Raw genomic sequence first — 20,514 nt, 5'->3', positions numbered from 1 at the left:
GTGTTGAGTGTAACAAACCTCTGTGGGATTCGGTCTGTCTCTCTTCTGTCTCTCTGTGGGAGATGCAGACGTAATGGCAACCTGCTTCTGCTCTGGTTATTGTAGAGGTCACTCTGCTGGAACACGGCACCATTTTGCCTTTTGTTGGTTGATAGAGATGATGCAAATGCTGGACCTACTAGGGCTTAACGATTAGCTTTCTAACAAGAGGGGCTGGTTCTGTACAGAAGGAAGATGGAGAGAACACATGGGATGTTCTACACTCTAATGGGTTCCTCTGCTGTCCCCATAGGAGAACCCTTTTTTGTTCCAGGTAGAGCTCTTTTTTTGTTCCAGGTAGAACCCTCTGTAGAAGCCAAAAGGGTTCATTCTACTTGCAACCAAAAAGGGTTCTCCAATTGAGAAAGCCGAAGAAGACTTTTTAAGGTTCTAGATAGCATCCTTTTTTCTGAGAGTGGTAAAGAGAAAAGAGTCAAACTACATTTGAATGGACATGATCGAGTCAGGCTTTCCTTTATGGTTGTGAAAACTATATATATTTTTTTTTTACCTTTCTTTAACTAGGCAAGTCAGTTACGAACAAATTCTTATTTTCAATGACGGCCTAGGAACAGTGGGTTAACTGCCTGTTCAGGGGCAGAACGCCAGATTTGTACCCTGTCAGCTCGGGGGTTTGAACTTGCAACCTTCCGGTTTCTAGTCCAACACTCTAACCACTAGGCTACCCTGCCGCCCCTATATCACTCCATACTTTGAAAAAAGGTAACACATCAGTAGATCAGCACAGGACCACTTAAGGTACAACATGAGCAGTCTGACCTGTGAGAGAGAAAAGTTATCAAACTCCACATCATTTCACCATCCACTCCCTCTATCTCCAAATTACCACACAGACCTGTCAGTATGAGCTGTGCCCAGGGGCCCAAGGGGTCCCCCAGGGTCCTGTGCCTTGTCTCAATCACACACACAGCTGGCTGCCAATAGCAGAGACCAGTGCATGGAAATGTTAGTGTGAGCAGTATGAGGGAGAAACCAGAGCCACTGGGTTTGGGTTTTTAACTAGCCCCACAATGTGCAAGGTACCCTGTTCTCTGTCTTCATTTCTGGTTCTTACACAGGATTTAGGAAAACACCAGAGAGCGTCACAGTTTTAATGAGATAGATTGCTGTGAATGTTGTTCTGTAAATTAGCATTTGAAGAAATACCAAATATATCACATTTTTTAGGAGACATTAACTTTTAGATTATATATTGAGGCACACTGTCAACCTTAGAAAACATGGTGTGGGTATAACCAAGAAAAGACAAAAGGCATGCAGTAAGTAAAGTTTGTGTAGTCTATTTCATGAATGTATTGACAACTTTGTTCAGCCTTGGGACTAAAAAGCCAAGTCTTCAATAGCTGTCTGAGGCCTGCACAATGTGCCATTGAAATCCAGCCAGATTCACTACTGACACTAAATAAGAGTTGTTGAACTAAAATCAAAAGGAAGACAGTCAGGCTTATATCCCTCTTAGCGGGACCAAAGTCCTTTCACTGGGCTCAGACAGACAGACTGAAATCCTTGTGAGGTGATTGGCTGGTTCTGTTAGAGGAAGCACAGGCTGTTCCAGGACATTGATCGTGGGCAAAGCAGTGTGAAATAACAGGCCAAAATATACCAGTGATGTTACCCAGAGCAGACATACACACAATGGAAACACACCAAGGTTTTTTTGCACTGAAACTCTGCTATCCTATGGATGAGAATGTACCTCAGTTTCAATGTTGTTTACGCTCACAAAATCTGTCTGTTTTTTAGCAATAACCAACACAATCTTACACTCAATTTGTGCAAATGTCTACAAAAAGTATTTCAGCAGATTTTGTGCATTTTTGTTTGGCTTAAAAAATACAGACATTTTTGTGCGACTTCATTCACAGGAAAACACATTTATTTGGGGAAAACTTCAGAAACAACCTTTTGCTCTAATAACGTTATTAGAGTAATGCATGATGGGCAATGTTGTCCTACACTGCCACATTTATTTATATATATAACAACCCAATATTGTTAATCAACCAGGTTGTCACCAAAATAATTCTAATATAATAGTAGCCTTACATTGTTTTGTTTTTTATTAATGCCAATACTGTTTTCTATGCTTGTTTTCACTTAATACTTTGGGATACTGGTTCACTTGTAGTCAGAAAGGCTCTTTTCCATGTAGGCAACAGTAGGCCTACACCATTTTCTTCATTTCACATTTCATGAAGCCAATATTACACAATTTTCTTCATAATGCTTTTAATACAAGGCTTCACTTTTTTTGTGTACATTACATACTTTCTTTCAAAATGCATTTTGTTCAAGGCTATGTCGAATTTTATTGGGGTTGCCAGGTTGGTTAAAAAAATGGTGGTATTGATTGGGGAATGGGGATACATTTTATAATGGTAAGTTATAATACACACCATAATACACCCACACGCACAGCAACCCTTATACACATATACACACACTCTGTTTGTACTCATGTTACAGCCAACTCTTGACTTTTGTATGAATTATTTCTAATAAAGTGTTTGTATATAGTATATAAGATAATGTATTCATTATCTTTAAACTTGTTAAATGTTTGTAGTTTGCATGCTTCAGTAATGATGAACATGGTTAAATAGTCATAAATCTCTGCTTGATTTAGCTTTTGGTATATTTGGCGTTTTTATACATATTCTGTATTTCCACTGAAGAAAGCAATAATTCATCAACACTACTGTAAATAAATGGGCACTACCTGTTATAAAATGGAAATTGGTTTCACATAATAATGATACAAGTTATATCACCTTAAAAAGGGTTTATTTCAACCTATGTGGTATAAGATGTTAGGAATAGTGGCATAGGAGAGTCTGAAATTAATTAAATACCCTAACCAAGCTATGTTCAATGTCAACTGCAATTTCCTGTGAAAAATGTTCATTGTGAAGCCATTCGGCTATGGGTTTCACAGCCCTATAATAATGATACAAGTTACAGTATATCACCTTTAAAAGGGGTTTATTTACAACCTCTGGGGTATAACTTATGTAGGAGAGTCTGACATATAACCCCTAACTTGAGTTAAGTCTTCGCCAGTGAGAACCAAGAGGGGCCTAGCTTAGTCCTTTATGACTTGGAAAAGCCTTGATTCTAGGCCAATCCTACATTCATCTCATTAGATCAGAACAGTATGGATAAAAAATAATAGCTGTGTTTTTTTGCTTAACACACTTCCATTATTTGTCTACCCATGTGATGTGGATCATTGTCATGTTATTAGATGTATAAGCTTCAGTAACAAAAGAACACCATAGTTGTAATAACACTTTAAACAGGTCTACATAAATGTGTAGAATGTCTTTGTTTAAGGTCCACACTAGTAAGTACATTTATTTAAAATAGACATTCACAGAGGATTTTCTTCTGAATAACTGGTAAGGGCATAGCACTTTCCATTCAGCTTCAGGCAACTTTGATGTAAGGCTTGATCAAATCAAATCAAATCAAATTTATTTATATAGCCCTTCGTACATCAGCTGATATCTCAAAGTGCTGTACAGAAACCCAGCCTAAAACCCCAAACAGCAAGCAATGCAGGTGGAGAAGCACGGTGGCTAGGAAAAATCACACCTGTAAAAAGGGTGTGATGTAGTGACTACTTCTATCCGTCATGCCCATTGCTGCTTATCCATTGTTCACTAGATATACCCAACACAATGTGGAAAAACAGAATGCTTTCCACCACTAGATCACATAACTAGATGTGAGCTGGACGTGATCCCAACGCAGCCACCAATCTAGCAGAAGAAAGTGAAAGCTGCAACAGGGACTTTAACCAGGGCTCATATGTGGCGAGGTGAGCTCCAACGGCCGTTGCCATTAAATCCTGGTAGGCCTCTGAGCAGAGGCAGTAAACCTACAATGCTGACATATGCCTTGTTACAATAGCCTAAGTACATAACATGATTGACACGACCATAAAAATTATAATGAAACAGCCTTGGAAGTGCCATAAGTGTAAACCAACATAATTAACTATTTTACATTAACCTGTTTAACTGCATTGATATTACTTAATTTATCATAGTCCAGACTCTTTATAGTTGCAAATACCATGCAGTTGGTTTCCCCAAATATATTTATGAATTACTTCCCATCATGAATAAATGGTTACAATGTTTCTCGTACAGATCGTAAATCTAAGGGTGGTGGTGTTGCTATATGTGTAAAAGACAAGTTCTCGATGGTCGATCTGACTTCTGTTACTAAACCTAAGCAATTTGAATATCTGTCTTTGAACCAAAACCTTGGCTCATCTTTAAATATTGTTGTATCTTGCTGTTATAGACCTCCAACTGCACTGTTGGCTCTCTGGATTGTATTTTCAAATTGTTATCACAGAATGTCAATTCTGAGTTTGTCCTGATGGGTGATCTGAATCAGGACTGGCTAACATCTAGCTCTGATCAACTTAAAATGCTGTGCAATACCTGTAATCTCACTCGGATTGTCAACAGTGGAACTAGGTTGAATATAAAATATCCTCTGAAATCCTCTTTGATTGATTTGATCTGAACCAATACTCCTCATCGTTTGAATGCTTCTGGTATTTTTGCAAACGACATAAGTGATCACTGTGCGAGAGCTAAAATTCCTAAGAAATCTCCACGTGTTATTACGAAAAGAAACTGGAAGCGGTTTGATATTCAAGGTTTTTTACATGATGTATCTAGCATTGAATGGAATGGAATGGAATTAATCCCTGATGTTGAACTAGCCTTTTCTTACTTCCAAATCAAAATCAAATCAAATGTTATTTGTCACATACACATGGTTAGCAGATGTTAGTGCGAGTGTAGCGAAATGCTTGTGCTTCTAGTTCCGACAATGCAGTAATAACCAACAAGTAATCTAGCTAACAATTCCAAAACTACTACCTTATAGACACAAGTGTAAGGGGATAAAGAATATGTACATAAAGATATATGAATGAGTGATGGTACAGAGCGGCATAGGCAAGATACAGTAGATGGTATTAAGTGCAGTATATACATATGAGATGAGTATGTAAACAAAGTGGCATAGTTAAAGTGGCTAGTGATACATGTATTACATAAGGATGCAGTAGATGATATAGAGTACAGTATATACGTATACATATGAGATGAATAATGTAGGGTATGTAAACATTATATTAGGTAGCATTGTTTAAAGTGGCTAGTGATATATTTTACATGAATTCCCATCAATTCCCATTATTAAAGTGGCTGGAGTAGAGTCAGTGTGTTGGCAGCAGCCACTCAATGTTAGTGGTGGCTGTTTAACAGTCTGATGGCCTTGAGATAGAAGCTGTTTTTCAGTCTCTCGGTCCCAGCTTTGATGCACCTGTACTGACCTCGCCTTCTGGATGATAGCGGGGTGAACAGGCAGTGGCTAGGGTGGTTGCTGTCCTTGATGATCTTTATGGCCTTCCTGTGACATCGGGTGGTGTAGGTGTCCTGGAGGGCAGGTAGTTTGCCCCCGGTGATGCGTTGTGCAGACCTCACTACCCTCTGGAGAGCCTTACGGTTGTGGGCGGAGCAGTTGCCGTACCAGGTGGTGATACAGCCCGACAGGATGCTCTCGATTGTGCATCTGTAGACGTTTGTGAGTGCTTTTGGTGACAAGCCGAATTTCTTCAGCCTCCTGAGGTTGAAGAGCCGCTGCTGCGCCTTCTTCACGATGCTGTCTGTGTGGGTGGACCAATTCAGTTTGTCTGTGATGTGTATGCCGAGGAACTTAAAACTTACTACCCTCTCCACTACTGTTCCATTGATGTGGATAGGGGGGTGTTCCCTCTGCTGTTTCCTGAAGTCCACAATCATCTCCTTAGTTTTGTTGACGTTGAGTGTGAGGTTATTTTCCTGACACCACACTCCGAGGGCCCTCACCTCCTCCCTGTAGGCCGTCTCGTCGTTGTTGGTAATCAAGCCACAACGCATTCCAGGAAGTATGCAATAGGCATGCCCCTTTTAAAAAGTTCACGATTAAGGGCAGAGAGAACCCTTGGTTTACTAAGGAACTTACAAAAATCATAAGGGAACGAAATACTATGTGTGCTAAAGCAAGAGGGACTGGTTTGGCAGATGATTGGATGGCTTTTAAACGTCTTCGAAATATGGGTGTGGCTATGATCCATAAATTGAAAGCAGACCACTAGCTCAAATAAAATGTATTTGTCACATACAGATGGTTAGCAGATGTTAATGCGAGTTTAGCAAAATGCTGAATACCTGAAATCTACTTCACAAAATTTAAATAATCCATCCAAATTTTGGCAAGTAGGGAAAGGTTTGGAGTGCAGAAAAGATACACAATTGTTTGTCGACACACAGATTGTAACTGAGAGAACCTCCATTTTAGATGCAGGCAGTTTATTTGAAAAGGTCAAAGTTATAATTGAGCCCCCTATGAATTTACCTGACACCCCGTGCACTCCTTCACCAGGTTCTCATTTTCATCCTTCTCTGTTTCAGAAGTGTGTAAAGCTTTGAAAGAAATGTATTTAAAAAATCCCCTGGCCCTGATGAACTAGACCCCCGCCTCCTACACCTAGCCGCAGACATCATTGCTCCCCCTTAACATGTATTTTTAACCTTACGCTTGATGTTAAGGAAATCCCCATGTTATGGAAATCTGCTTTTGTACTGCCTCTCCAAAAAAACCTGTATAAATAAAGGTAAAATAAATAAATACATATTTATTTAAATGTATCCCCATTCCCCAATCAAATACCTTCGTTGATACAAAAACCTGTATAAATAAAGGTAAAATAAAAAAATACATATTTATTTAAATGTATCCCCATTCCCCAATCAAATACCTTCGTTGATACAAAAAAAACTGTATAAATACAGGTAAAATAAATAAATACATATTTTTTAAATGTATCCCCATTCCCCAATCAAATACCTTCGTTGATACAAAAACCTGTATAAATAAAGGTAAAATAAAAAAATACATATTTATTTAAATGTATCCCCATTCCCCAATCAAATACCTTCGTTGATACAAAAAAAACTGTATAAATACAGGTAAAATAAATAAATACATATTTTTTAAATGTATCCCCATTCCCCAATCAAATACCTTCGTTGATACAAAAAACCTGTATAAATACAGGTAAAATAAATAAATACATATTTATTTAAATGTATCCCCATTCCCCAATCAAATACCTTCGTTGATACAAAAAAAACTGTATAAATAAAGGTAACATAAATAAATACATATTTATTTAAATATCTCCCCATTCCCCAATCAAATACCTTCGTTGATACAAAAAACTCGGACAAATACAGCTTTTTATTTCAATCTAGCAACCCTCATAAAATCCAACATAGCACCAGTATCCCAAAGTATTAACTGAAAACAAGCATAGAAAACAACATTGGGACTAGTAAAAATAAAATAAGGCTACGTAAGAATAAATAAATGTGGGACACATGTATTTTTCCTATGAATGAAGTCGCACAAAAATGTGTCATTTCCTACAAGTTAAGTCGCACTTTTTTTTTATAGTCTCACACGAATTAAACCACACAAAAATGCATGAAATCTGCTGAAACACTTTTTGCACATATTTGCACAAACTGAGTGTGAGATTGTGTTGCAATAACAGCAGAGGAGAGGTGAGAGAGATGGGCTGTACAAAGCCTCTCAGTTCGAAAGACACGTGGAATGGAGAAATTCATCTGGGTGTAATCCTCACACGTCTCTATGCCTGTGTTCTATCTAAGTGTATGTGTTTCTCTTCTTCTCTTCCCTGTGTGTTTCAGATTCATCCTAGGACCTAACAAAGAGTTCCCTCGCAGGCTCCCAGCCAGGATCCCCTCCCTCCAAATGGACTAAAACCATTACACCAACGACGACTGACTGGATTACCTGTGACCGCAAAAAGGATATCCTCTGAAATAAAACAGCTTTGCTAGCGTGGTGCCAAGGGTTTTAGACCAGACTAATCCCCTTTTTGATCAATGAGCCTCACGTCGGTGTTACTCTACGAGAACAACCATGGCCAATTTCCCAAATACTCTTTTTTTCTCCCCTTCAAAACGAAAACAGCTTAGCCGGGGTTATTTAGATGTTGTAAAAACGTTATTTGAAAACACTAACGCCTCCCCAAAGGTAAACTGGATGATCCTCACTGAGACTCAGTGCTACTGAGCAGGGGATCCTACAGGATCAGTGGCACATTGGAGGGACATTATGTGGGGATTGCTTTTACCTATTTCATCATCCTTGTCAACGGCATCCATCTTAGAAGCGACATCTCAGCATGCCAGCTTTCCTGTGACGGTGTGGAGCCTGGGCAGTGACCCTGACTGCTGTTCACTCTGCCTACACAACACAATGCCGCAGGAACAACAACGAGCGCTGAGTAAACAGACGCTGAGAGGTCACAGGGGTCAACCCGGGGGCCCACAGTCACTGTCCATGATTGACATGTCAGTCAGAAGTCTTCTTTGTTGGCATGCTCTATGTAATTCATTGGAGCTTTTTCTTTCTACGTAAGATGCTTTGTGTATATATACATATATAAATACAGTACATATAAAAAGAGTATGTGGGCTCCCTTATACAGTAAACAAAATATTCTGCACGGAGATCCTTTTGTGGGATTCTTCATTTCTGTCCCTGATTATGAAGTACAGTGAATTCCTAGTCAAAGGTAGTGGTTGAATCTCCTCTCTGTGTATAGGACTGTTTACAGTGTTTGCTTGTATTGAGAATCTCTGGAATAGCCTTACCGGATCATCATGAGAAAGTATTGGTCTTATTCACCATTCAGTGATGTACTTGGAAGATAGGAATCTCTATAGCTTCTGTAAAGATGATAAAAACACTGTACAGAACTGTCTAACAAAACAAACTATAATCAACAGCGATCCACGTCCTCTTTTCTGTGCTAAATTAGAGATAACAGTGCAACTGGGCCCAGTATCTGAGAGTTAACGCCTGTTCTTATTTCATTTCCTGTGTCTGCTATGGAGAATGAGTGTGGACTTGGCTGTCAATCAATCAAATGTATTTATAAAGCCCTTTTTACATCAGCCAATGTCACAAGTTCTATACAGAAACCCAGCCAAAAACCCCAAACAGCAAGCAATGCAGATGTCTAAGGTGAGCCTAGTGGTTAGAGCATTGGGTCAGTAACCGAAAGGTTGCTAGATAAAATCCCCAAGCTGACAAGGTAAAAATCTGTTGTTCTGCCCCTTTACAAGGCAGTTAACCCACTGTTCCTAGGCCGTCTTTGTAAATCAGAATTTGTTCTTAACTGACTTGCCTAGTAAAATAAAGGTAAAAGAATAAAAGAAAAAAAGAAGCATGGTGGCTAGGAAGAAACCTAGAGAGGAACCAGGCTCTGAGGGGTGGCCAGTCCTCTTCTGGCTGTGCTGGGTGGAGATTATAAACCTAGAGAGGAACCAGGCTCTGAGGGGTGGCCAGTCCTCTTCTGGCTGTGCTGGGTGGAGATTATAAACCTAGAGAGGAACCAGGCTCTGAGGGGTGGCCAGTCCTCTTCTGGCTGTGCTGGGTGGAGATTATAAACCTAGAGAGGAACCAGGCTCTGAGGGGTGGCCAGTCCTCTTCTGGCTGTGCTGGGTGGAGATTATAAACCTAGAGAGGAACCAGGCTCTGAGGGGTGGCCAGTCCTCTTCTGGCTGTGCCAGGTAGAGATTATAACAGCACATGGCCAAGATGTTCAAACGTTCATAGATGACCAGCAGGGTTGTTGTGTGTAGATTCCACACTGACACAGTAGGCAGGTTTCCATTGACCCAGGTTTATCTGACAAAAGCAATGTCTCCCAAAAAAGCATTGCAACATTTGTAATGGCAGACGTAGGAGACATATTCTAAAGATCAAATACATTTTTATCAGTTCGACAGTGTCCTTACTGCAACAAATTATGATGGAAACTGTGTTTTTTGAATAAAATATGATTGCTGAATAATTTTGAAGGTACACTCACTCCACATTTAATTGTAAATGCCTACTGCTTGCAAAATCCATTTATTCAACTAGAAAAAGAATGTTCCTTTGCAAGACAAAGATTGCCTTGACTTTCAATAATGCCTGAATTGCTTTACATTGCAATTTAAAATTTCACCATCAAATTGTTTCAGGTCTCTACTAGGTCTACATGACTACAATGGCAGGGACTGTGGCGATAAGTAAGCATGAGAATTATTAGAATATGGCAAATATTAGTCATTTCTTGCATTCTATTCATGCTGGCTTTTTACGGGCTACCTCCCATAAGGTCATTATGTCCAGCTGTTTTTTTCGACATGGCATTACACTGGAAACGCACTGTGGCATGCAATTGTCGCATCTATAGTACTTTCTATGCGAACATTCTAAATGTCGACAAAAATGTACTGGACAAGTTAAGGGACATCTAGCTACTGAAAGCCTTTCCAATGGAGATATTGAAAAAGACATTGAGAAAGTATTAGCCACATTCAACAGACATGCAGCACCCCAATTAGATATACATACAGCCTTATCAGAATTAAAGCAATTTTCTATACTGAATTGCCTGTTTCATTTTCCTAAATGTTCACTGTTTTAATGTAGATTTTCTGTCGTAATATGTGGTGCATACATTCATAAGATCCTTTAAGTTCCATCTATATTATGAACAGATATGTACTCTACCATTCGTCTGAGTGAACAACACGTCAACAACACCAGTCATGACTGGTGGAAATATGCATACAAACAGACATGCTCACACACGCACACACACAAATTCATCTCTGATTGTTAATTTACAAAACACCCTTGGTGCCAAAGAGAATTTATCAAAATAGCACATCCAATAAATGTATGCAATTAGAATAAAGATTTCCAATATCTTTCCAGGGAAAATACCTGATGATTTTTAATATCAACCCCTCCCCACTCCACCAGCTATATCTGTTGATGCAGAGTTGTCTGATCGCCCTACAGACACGCTTGTGTATATTTGTCATTTAGAAATGCATCTTTTTTTGTGCCATTTGGTTCCTCACTGAACAGTCACAGAAGGTATTAAACCGACAGACACATCAATCTCCCTGCGGTATTGTCAGAATCACACAGTCGGATACAGATGTAGGATCTTAATTTGAACCAGTTTGCTACAGCAGGAAAATGATCCTGCAGAACCAAGAAATTTGAATTATTATGTGGATTATAATTAATGAAAACATTTTGTTGGGGTTGATATATTTTGCATTAGAGCAAATCAAGTCTGACATTTTGAAGTGAAAATTAGGAACATTAGAACCCTTTTAAAACCTTGAATACACTACAAGTTTGCATTTCCTGATGTGCAGTAAAATTCCCAACATTAAAATCCTACATTTGTATACAGAGAGAGATCCAGAGAGAGAGAGGGAATGTGTGTTTTCTTCCTCAATGAGCCGTTCCCATTCCCCTCTTTGTTTGTTTCATATCTAATAGGATTCGGAGCGTCCCGTAGTCTCACTGTGTCTGTACAGAACAACAGGACTGAGCGTGTGTGTGGCAGTGTGTGTGTAGAGAGAGGAGTGAGAGAATCCAGTTTATACATTTTATGAAAAAAGATATGGCACTGTGAAGATTATCTTTAAATGTATGAGGATGGACAAATGTTTTTCTCTCTCCGTGTTTATGCTGGTTCTAAAGTAGATTGTGTTTAAAGGGTGCTCTGGGATGTGCTGGAAGAGGAGTAGAGATACCGTTCCTTCTTCCCTCTCTTTTATTCACTCCACTCCTGTGCAGAGATGACGGAGTCATGCTGTGGACACATTGGTAACACTTTATTTCTAGTGTAGGTGCTCTATAGACTATCAGTAACATTGCAACTATCTACTAACACTAGCTCTAACCCTAACCTTAACCCGTCTCCTAACCCTAAACTGAACTGAACTTTACCCTAACTCTTACCCTAAACCTTACCCTAACTGTAACCTTAACAAGTAGTTGCTTATCAACAGATTGTTTGTTGATAGTATGACAGATGGAAAATCCGGACTATCCAAATAAATGGTGACCCACACATCAATCACCAGCACATCAATCTCTCTACACTGGTTAATCAAGTGGTTGGTTAATCAACTACACTGGTTAATCAAGTGGTTGGTTAATCAACTACACTGGTTAATCAAGTGTTCAATGGGATGGATTGAAGTCTTCCAACACAACTTCCATTAATAACTTTCTAAAGGTACAACAACAACAACTACTATGGTTGGCTATATCTGGTAAATCCACTTTCTATCAGACTGTAACTCATGAGTTCAATGATTCATGAGTTCATTCTGTGGAAGGTAGTCTTGTGTTCAGAGTCTTCAAAGCCTGTAAGGTAGTCCTTAATGTGCTGTATAACCACAGTAATAGGCACCATGACTCATCCCAAATGTCAGCTTTCTACTGATCTCTTCCGGACACAGACATCTAAAGGCCCCCAAACATAATGAATAACCTCAAACTTCTTCTTAATGATAGCTGTTCAGTGGCTGACACGTCCAACTTTGATGCCTAGTTATTAGCCCAGATCCATTTGTTGAGGAAATGACATCGGAGAAATGAAGCGACCACACTATAGTAGATTTTGAGTTCTTTATCAAAGAGCAGCAATGTGAAATGGGCCATTATTATTATAGCAGGAGTGTCAGCACAGCTGTCATGAGAACAGAGAGCTGAAGTCTTTATTCACTCCAACAGGAAATTGCAGTCAACTTGATGTATGAACAAAAACTTTTGAATAATTTTGAAGATGTAAATGTAGTTACATTAGTCTATGATTGGTAGTATGTGTGTTGATATTTTGCTGTAAAACATAGATTAAAATCAAATCAAATTGTATTTGTCACATGTGCTGAATACAACAGGTGTACCTTACAGTGAAATGCTTACTTACAAGCCCTTAAAACAATGCAGAAAAAGTAAGAGATAAGAATAACAAATAATTAAAGAGCAGCAGTAAGTAACAACAGCAGGGTTATATAGAGGGGGTACCGGTACAGAGTCAATGTGTCAATGTGCGGGGGCACTGGTGTCAAGGTAATTGAGATAATTATGTAAATGCAGGTTGTTAAAGTGGCTATGCATAGATAATAACAGAGAGTAGTAGCAGTGTGGCGGGGAGTGTGCAAATAGTCTGGGTAGCCATTTGATTAGCTGTTCAGGAGTCTTATGGCTTGAAGGTAGAAGCTGTTTGGAAGCCTCTTGGACCTAGACTTGGCGCTCCAGTACCGCTTGCCGTGTGGTAGCAGAGAGAACAGTCTATGACTAGAGTGGCTGGAGTCTTTGATGGCGTAGCAGTAAGTCGTCCTGTCGTGTCGTGTCCCTGTATATTTCTGCATATTTCGTTTTTTACATATTTTTCGTTTTTTACATAGCTATCCCTTTAAAAACATTTTACTAAACCTAAGCTTCCAAATACTCTCCTGCTACCCGCCTCACCCAATGTAGCTATTTTTCCTAAAGTATTTATATTTACTTCGGAACCCCTCAACTGAAGCTAGCCAGCTAACCACCAGCTATGCTAGCGGTCTTCAGCTAACCGGTCATCAGCTAACCTGTAGTTCGGAAAGCTCTCGCCAGTTCGAACAACGCGACTCTAACCAGAGCATAACGGCCCTATTTATTTTTCATCCCCGGATTCATCCCCGGATTCCCACCGCAAACGGAACATTTTTCAGCTGGATTTTTCAGCTGGATCTTCACAACTAGCTATCTAGCTAAACCGCAACCCCGGATGATTACCCCTGGCTAGCGTTTCCACCCACTTAGCTTGAAGCTAGCCCGGCCTGCGCTACCACCGTAGCATACTCCTGAGCTACAATACCCGGGCCCACGACCGGTCTATCGATGTCACCGCATGAAGAGGGATAAACAGACTCACCCCATCGCGACATCCCCCAAAGGCTAACTCTCTAGCCCTCGCTATCTCCCTGCTTGCTAATTCGGCCTGCTAACTGCTAGCTTGTCCAGCTCCGGTCCGCTAACTGCTACCTTGTCTAGCCCGGGCCTACAAACTGTTAGCTTGTTAGCACAGGCCTGCTAACCGCCTGAATCGCCGCGTCCCAAACGCTCACCGGACCCATATTTACTTTCTATCTCTTTTGACTTTTAATTTGTTTATACCTTCCGGAAACCTGCCTCACCCAATGTGATACGGAATCGCAATTATTTTTTTTTCATTTTTAGAACACACTCAAGAACCTCCAGAAGCTAACCAGCTAACTAGCTACAAGCTATTTAGTCATTGTTAGTTTTTTTTAACCTGGATAACACTCGCCAGTCCAGCTTCCCTGCCCCATCCACCGCTGCCCCCTGGACACTGATCTCTTGGCTACATAGCTGATGCACGCTGGACTGTCCATTAATCACGGTACTCCATTCTGCTTGTTTGTTTTATCTGTTGGCCCCGTTGCCTAGTCTACGCCATTTTACCTGCTGTTGTTGTGCTAGCTGATTAGCTGTTGTCTCACCTACTGTTTTAGCTAGCTTTCCCAATTCAACACCTGTGATTACTGTATGCCTCGCTGTATGTCTCTCTCAAATGTCAATATGCCTTTTATACTGTTGTTCAGGTTAGTTATCATTGTTTTAGTTCACAATGGAGCCCCTAGTTCCACTCTTCATACCCCTGATAACTCCTTTGTCCCACCTCCCACACATGCGGTGACCTCACCCATTACTACCAGCATGTCCAGAGATACAACCTCTCTCATCATCACCCAGTGCCTGGGCTTACCTCCGCTGTACCCGCACCCCACCATACCCCTGTCTGCGCATTATGCCCTGAATATATTCTACCATGCCCAGAAACCTGCTCCTCTTATTCTCTGTCCCCAACGCTCTAGGCGACCAGTTTTGATAGCCTTTAGCCGCACCCTCATACTACTCCTTCTCTGTTCCGCGGGTGATGTGGAGGTAAACCCAGGCCCTGCATGTCCCCAGGCACCCTCATTTGTTGACTTCTGTGATCGAAAAAGCCTTGGTTTCATGCATGTCAACATCAGAAGCCTCCTCCCTAAGTTTGTCTTAATCACTGCTTTAGCACACTCTGCTAACCCTGATGTCCTTGCTGTGTCTGAATCCTGGCTTAGGAAGGCCAACAAAAATTCAGAGATTTCCATACCCAACTATAACATCTTCCGTCAAGATAGAACTGCCAAAGGGGGAGGAGTTGCAGTTTACTGCAGAGATAGCCTGCAAAGTAATGTCATACTTTCCAGGTCCATACCCAAACAGTTCGAACTACTAATTTTGAAAATTACTCTCTCCAGAAATAAGTCTCTCACGGTTGCCGCCTGCTACCGACCCCCCTCAGCTCCCAGCTGTGCCCTGGACACCATTTGTGAATTGATCGCCCCCCATCTAGCTTCAGAGTTTGTTCTGTTAGGTGACCTAAACTGGGATATGCTTAACACCCCGCCAGTCCTACAATCTAAGCTAGATGCCCTCAATCTCACACAAATCATCAAGGAACCCACCAGGTACAACCCTAACTCTGTAAACAAGGGCACCCTCATAGACGTCATCCTGACCAACTGGCCCTCCAAATACACCTCCGCTGTCTTCAACCAGGATCTCAGCGATCACTGCCTCATTGCCTGTATCCGCTACGGAGCCGCAGTCAAACGACCACCCCTCATCACTGTCAAACGCTCCCTAAAACACTTCTGTGAGCAGGCCTTTCTAATCGACCTGGCCCGGGTATCCTGGAAGGACATTGACCTCATCCCGTCAGTTGAGGATGCCTGGTCATTCTTTAAAAGTAACTTCCTCACCATTTTAGATAAGCATGCTCCGTTCAAAAAATGCAGAACTAAGAACAGATACAGCCCTTGGTTCACCCCAGACCTGACTGCCCTCGACCAGCACAAAAACATCCTGTGGTGGACTGCAATAGCATCGAATAGTCCCCGTGATATGCAACTGTTCAGGGAAGTCCGGAACCAATACACGCAGTCAGTCAGGAAAGCTAAGGCCAGCTTCTTCAGGCAGAAGTTTGCATCCTGTAGCTCCAACTCCAAAAAGTTCTGGGACACTGTGAAGTCCATGGAGAACAAGAGCACCTCCTCCCAGCTGCCCACTGCACTGAGGCTAGGTAACACGGTCACCACTGATAAATCCATGATTATCGAAAACTTCAATAAGCATTTATCAACGGCTGGCCATGCCTTCCGCCTGGCTACTTCAACCTCGGCCAACAGCTCCACCCCCCCCCGCAGCTCCTCGCCCAAGCCTCTCCAGGTTCTCCTTTACCCAAATCCAGATAGCAGATGTTCTGAAAGAGCTGCAAAACCTGGACCCGTACAAATCAGCTGGGCTTGACAATCTGGACCCTCTATTTCTGAAACTATCTGCCACCATTGTCGCAACCCCTATTACCAGCCTGTTCAACCTCTCTTTCATCTCGTCTGAGATCCCCAAGGATTGGAAAGCTGCCGCAGTCATCCCCCTCTTCAAAGGGGGAGACACCCTGGACCCAAACTGTTACAGACCTATATCCATCCTGCCCTGCCTATCTAAGGTCTTCGAAAGCCAAGTCAACAAACAGGTCACTGACCATCTCGAATCCCACCGTACCTTCTCCGCTGTGCAATCTGGTTTCCGAGCCGGTCATGGGTGCACCTCAGCCACACTCAAGGTACTAAACAATATCATAACCGCCATCGATAAAAGACAGTACTGTGCAGCCGTCTTCATCGACCTTGCCAAGGCTTTCGACTCTGTCAATCACCATATTCTTATCGGCAGACTCAGTAGCCTCGGTTTTTCGGATGACTGCCTTTCCTGGTTCACCAATTACTTTGCAGACAGAGTTCAGTGTGTCAAATCGGAGGGCATACTGTCCGGTCCTCTGGCAGTCTCTATGGGGGTCACAGGGTTCAATTCTCGGGCCGACTCTTTTCTCTGTGTATATCAATGATGTTGCTCTTGCTGCGGGCGATTCCCTGATCCACCTCTACGCAGATGACACCATTCTATATACTTTCGGCCCGTCTTTGGACACTGTGCTATCTAACCTCCAAACAAGCTTCAATGCCATACAACACTCCTTCCGTGGCCTCCAACTGCTCTTAAACGCTAGTAAAACCAAATGCATGCTTTTCAACCGGTCGCTGCCTGTACCCGCATCCCCGACTAGCATCACCACCCTGGATGGTTCCGACCTAGAATATGTGGACGTCTATAAGTACCTAGGTGTCTGGCTAGACTGCAAACTCTCCTTCCAGACCCATATCAAACATCTCCAATCGAAAATCAAATCAAGAGTCGGCTTTCTATTCACGCCGCCAAGCTTACCCTAGTAAAACTGACTATCCTACCGATCCTCGACTTCGGCGATGTCATCTACAAAATGGCTTCCAACACTCTACTCAGCAAACTGGATGCAGTCTATCACAGTGCCATCCGTTTTGTCACTAAAGCACCTTATACCACCCACCACTGCGACTTGTATGCTCTAGTCGGCTGGCCCTCGCTACATATTCGTCGCCAGACCCACTGGCTCCAGGTCATCTACAAGTCCATGCTAGGTAAAGCTCTGCCTTATCTCAGCTCACTGGTCACGATGGCAACACCCATCCGTAGCACGCGCTCCAGCAGGTGTATCTCACTGATCATCCCTAAAGCCAACACCTCATTTGGCCGCCTTTCGTTCCAGTACTCTGCTGCCTGTGACTGGAACGAATTGCAAAAATCGCTGAAGTTGGAGACTTTTATCTCCCTCACCAACTTCAAACATCAGCTATCTGAGCAGCTAACCGATCGCTGCAGCTGTACATAGTCTATTGGTAAATAGCCCACCCTTTTCACCTACCTCATCCCCATACTGTTTTTATTTATTTACTTTTCTGCTCTTCTGCACACCAATATCTCTACCTGTACATGACCATCTGATCATTTATCACTCCAGTGTTAATCTGCAAAATTGTAATTATTTGCCTACCTCCTCATGCCTTTTGCACACATTGTATATAGACCCCCCCTTTGTTTTCTACTGTGTTATTGACTTGTTAATTGTTTACTCCATGTGTAACTCTTTGTTGTATGCTCACACTGCTATGCTTTATCTTGGCCAGGTCGCAGTTGCAAATGAGAACTTGTTCTCAACTAGCCTACCTGGTTAAATAAAGGTGAAATAAAAAAATGTAGGGCCTTCCTCTGACACCGCCTGGTATAGAGGTCCTGGATGGCAGGAATCTTGGCCCCGGTTATGTATGCGCTGTACGCACTATCATCTGTAGTGTCTTGCGGTCGGAGGGCGAGCAGTTTCCATACCAGGCAGTGATGCAACTTTGCTCTCGATGGTGCAGCTGTAAAATATTTTGAGGATCTGAGGACCCATGCCAAATCTTTTCAGTCTCATGAGGGGAATAGGTTTTGTCATGCCCTCTTTACGACTGTCTTGGTGTGCTTCGACCATGTTAGTTTGTTGTTGATGTGGACGCCAAGGAACTTGAAGCTCTCAACCTGCTCCACTAGAGCCCCGTCTATGAGAATGGGGGCGTGCTCGGTCCTCTTTTTCCTGCAGTCCACAATCAACTCCTTTGTCTTGATCACGTTGAGGGAGAGGTTGTTGTCCTTGCACCACATGGTCAGGTCTCTGACCTCCTCCCTATAGGCTGTCTCATCGTTGTAGGTGATCAGGCTTACCACTGTTGTGTCAATAGTAAGCTTAATGATGGTGTTGGAGTTGCGCCTGGCCGTGCAGTCATGAGTGAACAGGGAGTACAGGAGGGGACTGAGAATGCACCCCTGAGGGGCCCCAGTGTTGAGGAACAGCGTGGTGGATGTGTTGTTAACTACTCTTACCACCTGGGGGGCGGCCCGTCAGGAAGTCAAGGACCCAGTTGCAGAGGGAGCTGTTTAGTCCCAGGGTCCTTAGCTTAGTGATGAGGGCACTGAGTTGTTGTCAATGAATAGCATTCTCACATAGGTGTTCCTTTTGTCCAGGAGTTTTGAGGGCACTGAGTTGTTGTCAATGAATAGCATTCTCGCAAAGGTATTCCTTTTGTGCAGGTGGGAAAGGGCACTGTGGAGTGCAATAGAGATTGCATCATCTGTGGATATGTTGGTGCGGAATGCAAATTGGAGTGGGTCTAGGGTTTCTGGGATAATGGTGTTGATGTGAGCCATGACCCGCCTTTCAAAGCATTTCATGGCTACAGACGTGAGTGCTACAGGTTGGTAGTCATTTAGGCAGGTTACCTTAGTGTTCTTGGGCACAGGGACTATGGTGGTCTGCTTGAAACATGTTGGTATTACAGACTCAGACAGGGAGAGGTTGAAAATGTCAGTGAAGACACTTACCAGTTGGTCAGCGAATGCTTGGAGTACACGTCCTGGTAATCCGTCTGGCCCAGCAGCTTTGTGAATGTTGACCTGTTTAAAGGTCTTAATCACATTGGCTGTGCAGAGTGTGATCACACAGTCATCCGGAACAGTTCATGCATGTTTCCGTGTTATTTACCTCGAAGTGAGCACATGCGTTATTTATCTCATCTGGTAGGCTCGTGTCACTGGGCAGCCCTTTGTAGTCTGTAACAGTTTGCAAGCCCTGCCCCATCCGAAGAGCGTCGGAGCCGGTGTAGTACTATTCGATCTTTGTCCTGTATTGACGCCTTGCCTGTTTGATGGTTCGTTGGATGGCATAGCAGGATTTCTCATAAGCTTCCGGGTTAGAGTCCCGCTCCTTGAAAGCGGAAGCTCTACCCTTTAGCTCAGTGAGTATGTTACCTGTAATCCATGGCGAGGGAGAGCTTTGTACGCGTCTCTGTGTGTGGAGTAGAGGTGGTCTAGAATTATTTTCCCTCTGGTTGCACATTTAACATGTTAATATAAATTCAGTAAAACTGATTTAAGGTTCCCTGCATTAATAAAGTCGCCAGCCACAAGGGACGCGGCCTCTGGATGAACGTTTTCCTGTTTGCTTAGTGTGGTTTTAGTTACAACCTCTCTCTGTGGTGGTATATAGACAGCTACGAAAAAAACTGATGAAAACTCTCTGGGTAAATAGTGAGGTCTGCAGCTTATCATGAGATACTCCACCTCAGGCAAGCAGAACTTTGAGACTTCCTTAGATATCGTGCACCAACTGTTGTTTACATAAATGCATAGACCCCCGCCCCGTGTGTCTTACCAGAGGCTGCTGTTCTGTCTTGCCGATAGAGTGTATAACCCGCCAGCATGTTCTTAATGTCGTCGTTCATCCACGACTTTGTGAAGCATAAAATATTACAGTTTTTAATGTCCCGTTGGTAGGATATACAAGCTTTCAGTTCATCCCATTTATTTTCTAGCGATTGAACATTAGCTAGCAGAACGGAGGGCAAGGGCAGATTAGCCACTCGTCGCCTGGTCCTCACAGGGCATCCTGATCTTTTGCCTCGAAATCTATGTTTCCTTCTCCAGCGAATCACAGGGATCGGAGCCTAATAGGGTGTCAACTGGAAATCC

The 20,514-nt window shown here is 42.4% G+C and overlaps 1 protein-coding gene across 1 annotated transcript in view; it reads left to right on the top strand.

Moving 5' to 3' along the window:
- LOC109907839 (chemokine-like protein TAFA-1) overlaps positions 1–8,459 on the top strand; it is a 234,520-nt gene extending 226,061 nt beyond the window's left edge. Inside the window, exon 6 of the mRNA XM_020506203.2 lies at positions 7,842–8,459. The gene's annotated coding sequence lies outside the window, so the exon portion shown is untranslated. The remainder of the gene's footprint in view (positions 1–7,841) is intronic.
- The last annotated feature ends 12,055 nt before the right edge of the window (positions 8,460–20,514 follow it).

The sequence above is a fragment of the Oncorhynchus kisutch genome, linkage group LG1 (assembly GCF_002021735.2).
Source record: "Oncorhynchus kisutch isolate 150728-3 linkage group LG1, Okis_V2, whole genome shotgun sequence".
NCBI lineage: Eukaryota > Metazoa > Chordata > Actinopteri > Salmoniformes > Salmonidae > Oncorhynchus > Oncorhynchus kisutch.
This window is presented reverse-complemented; position numbering and strand designations above follow the sequence as displayed.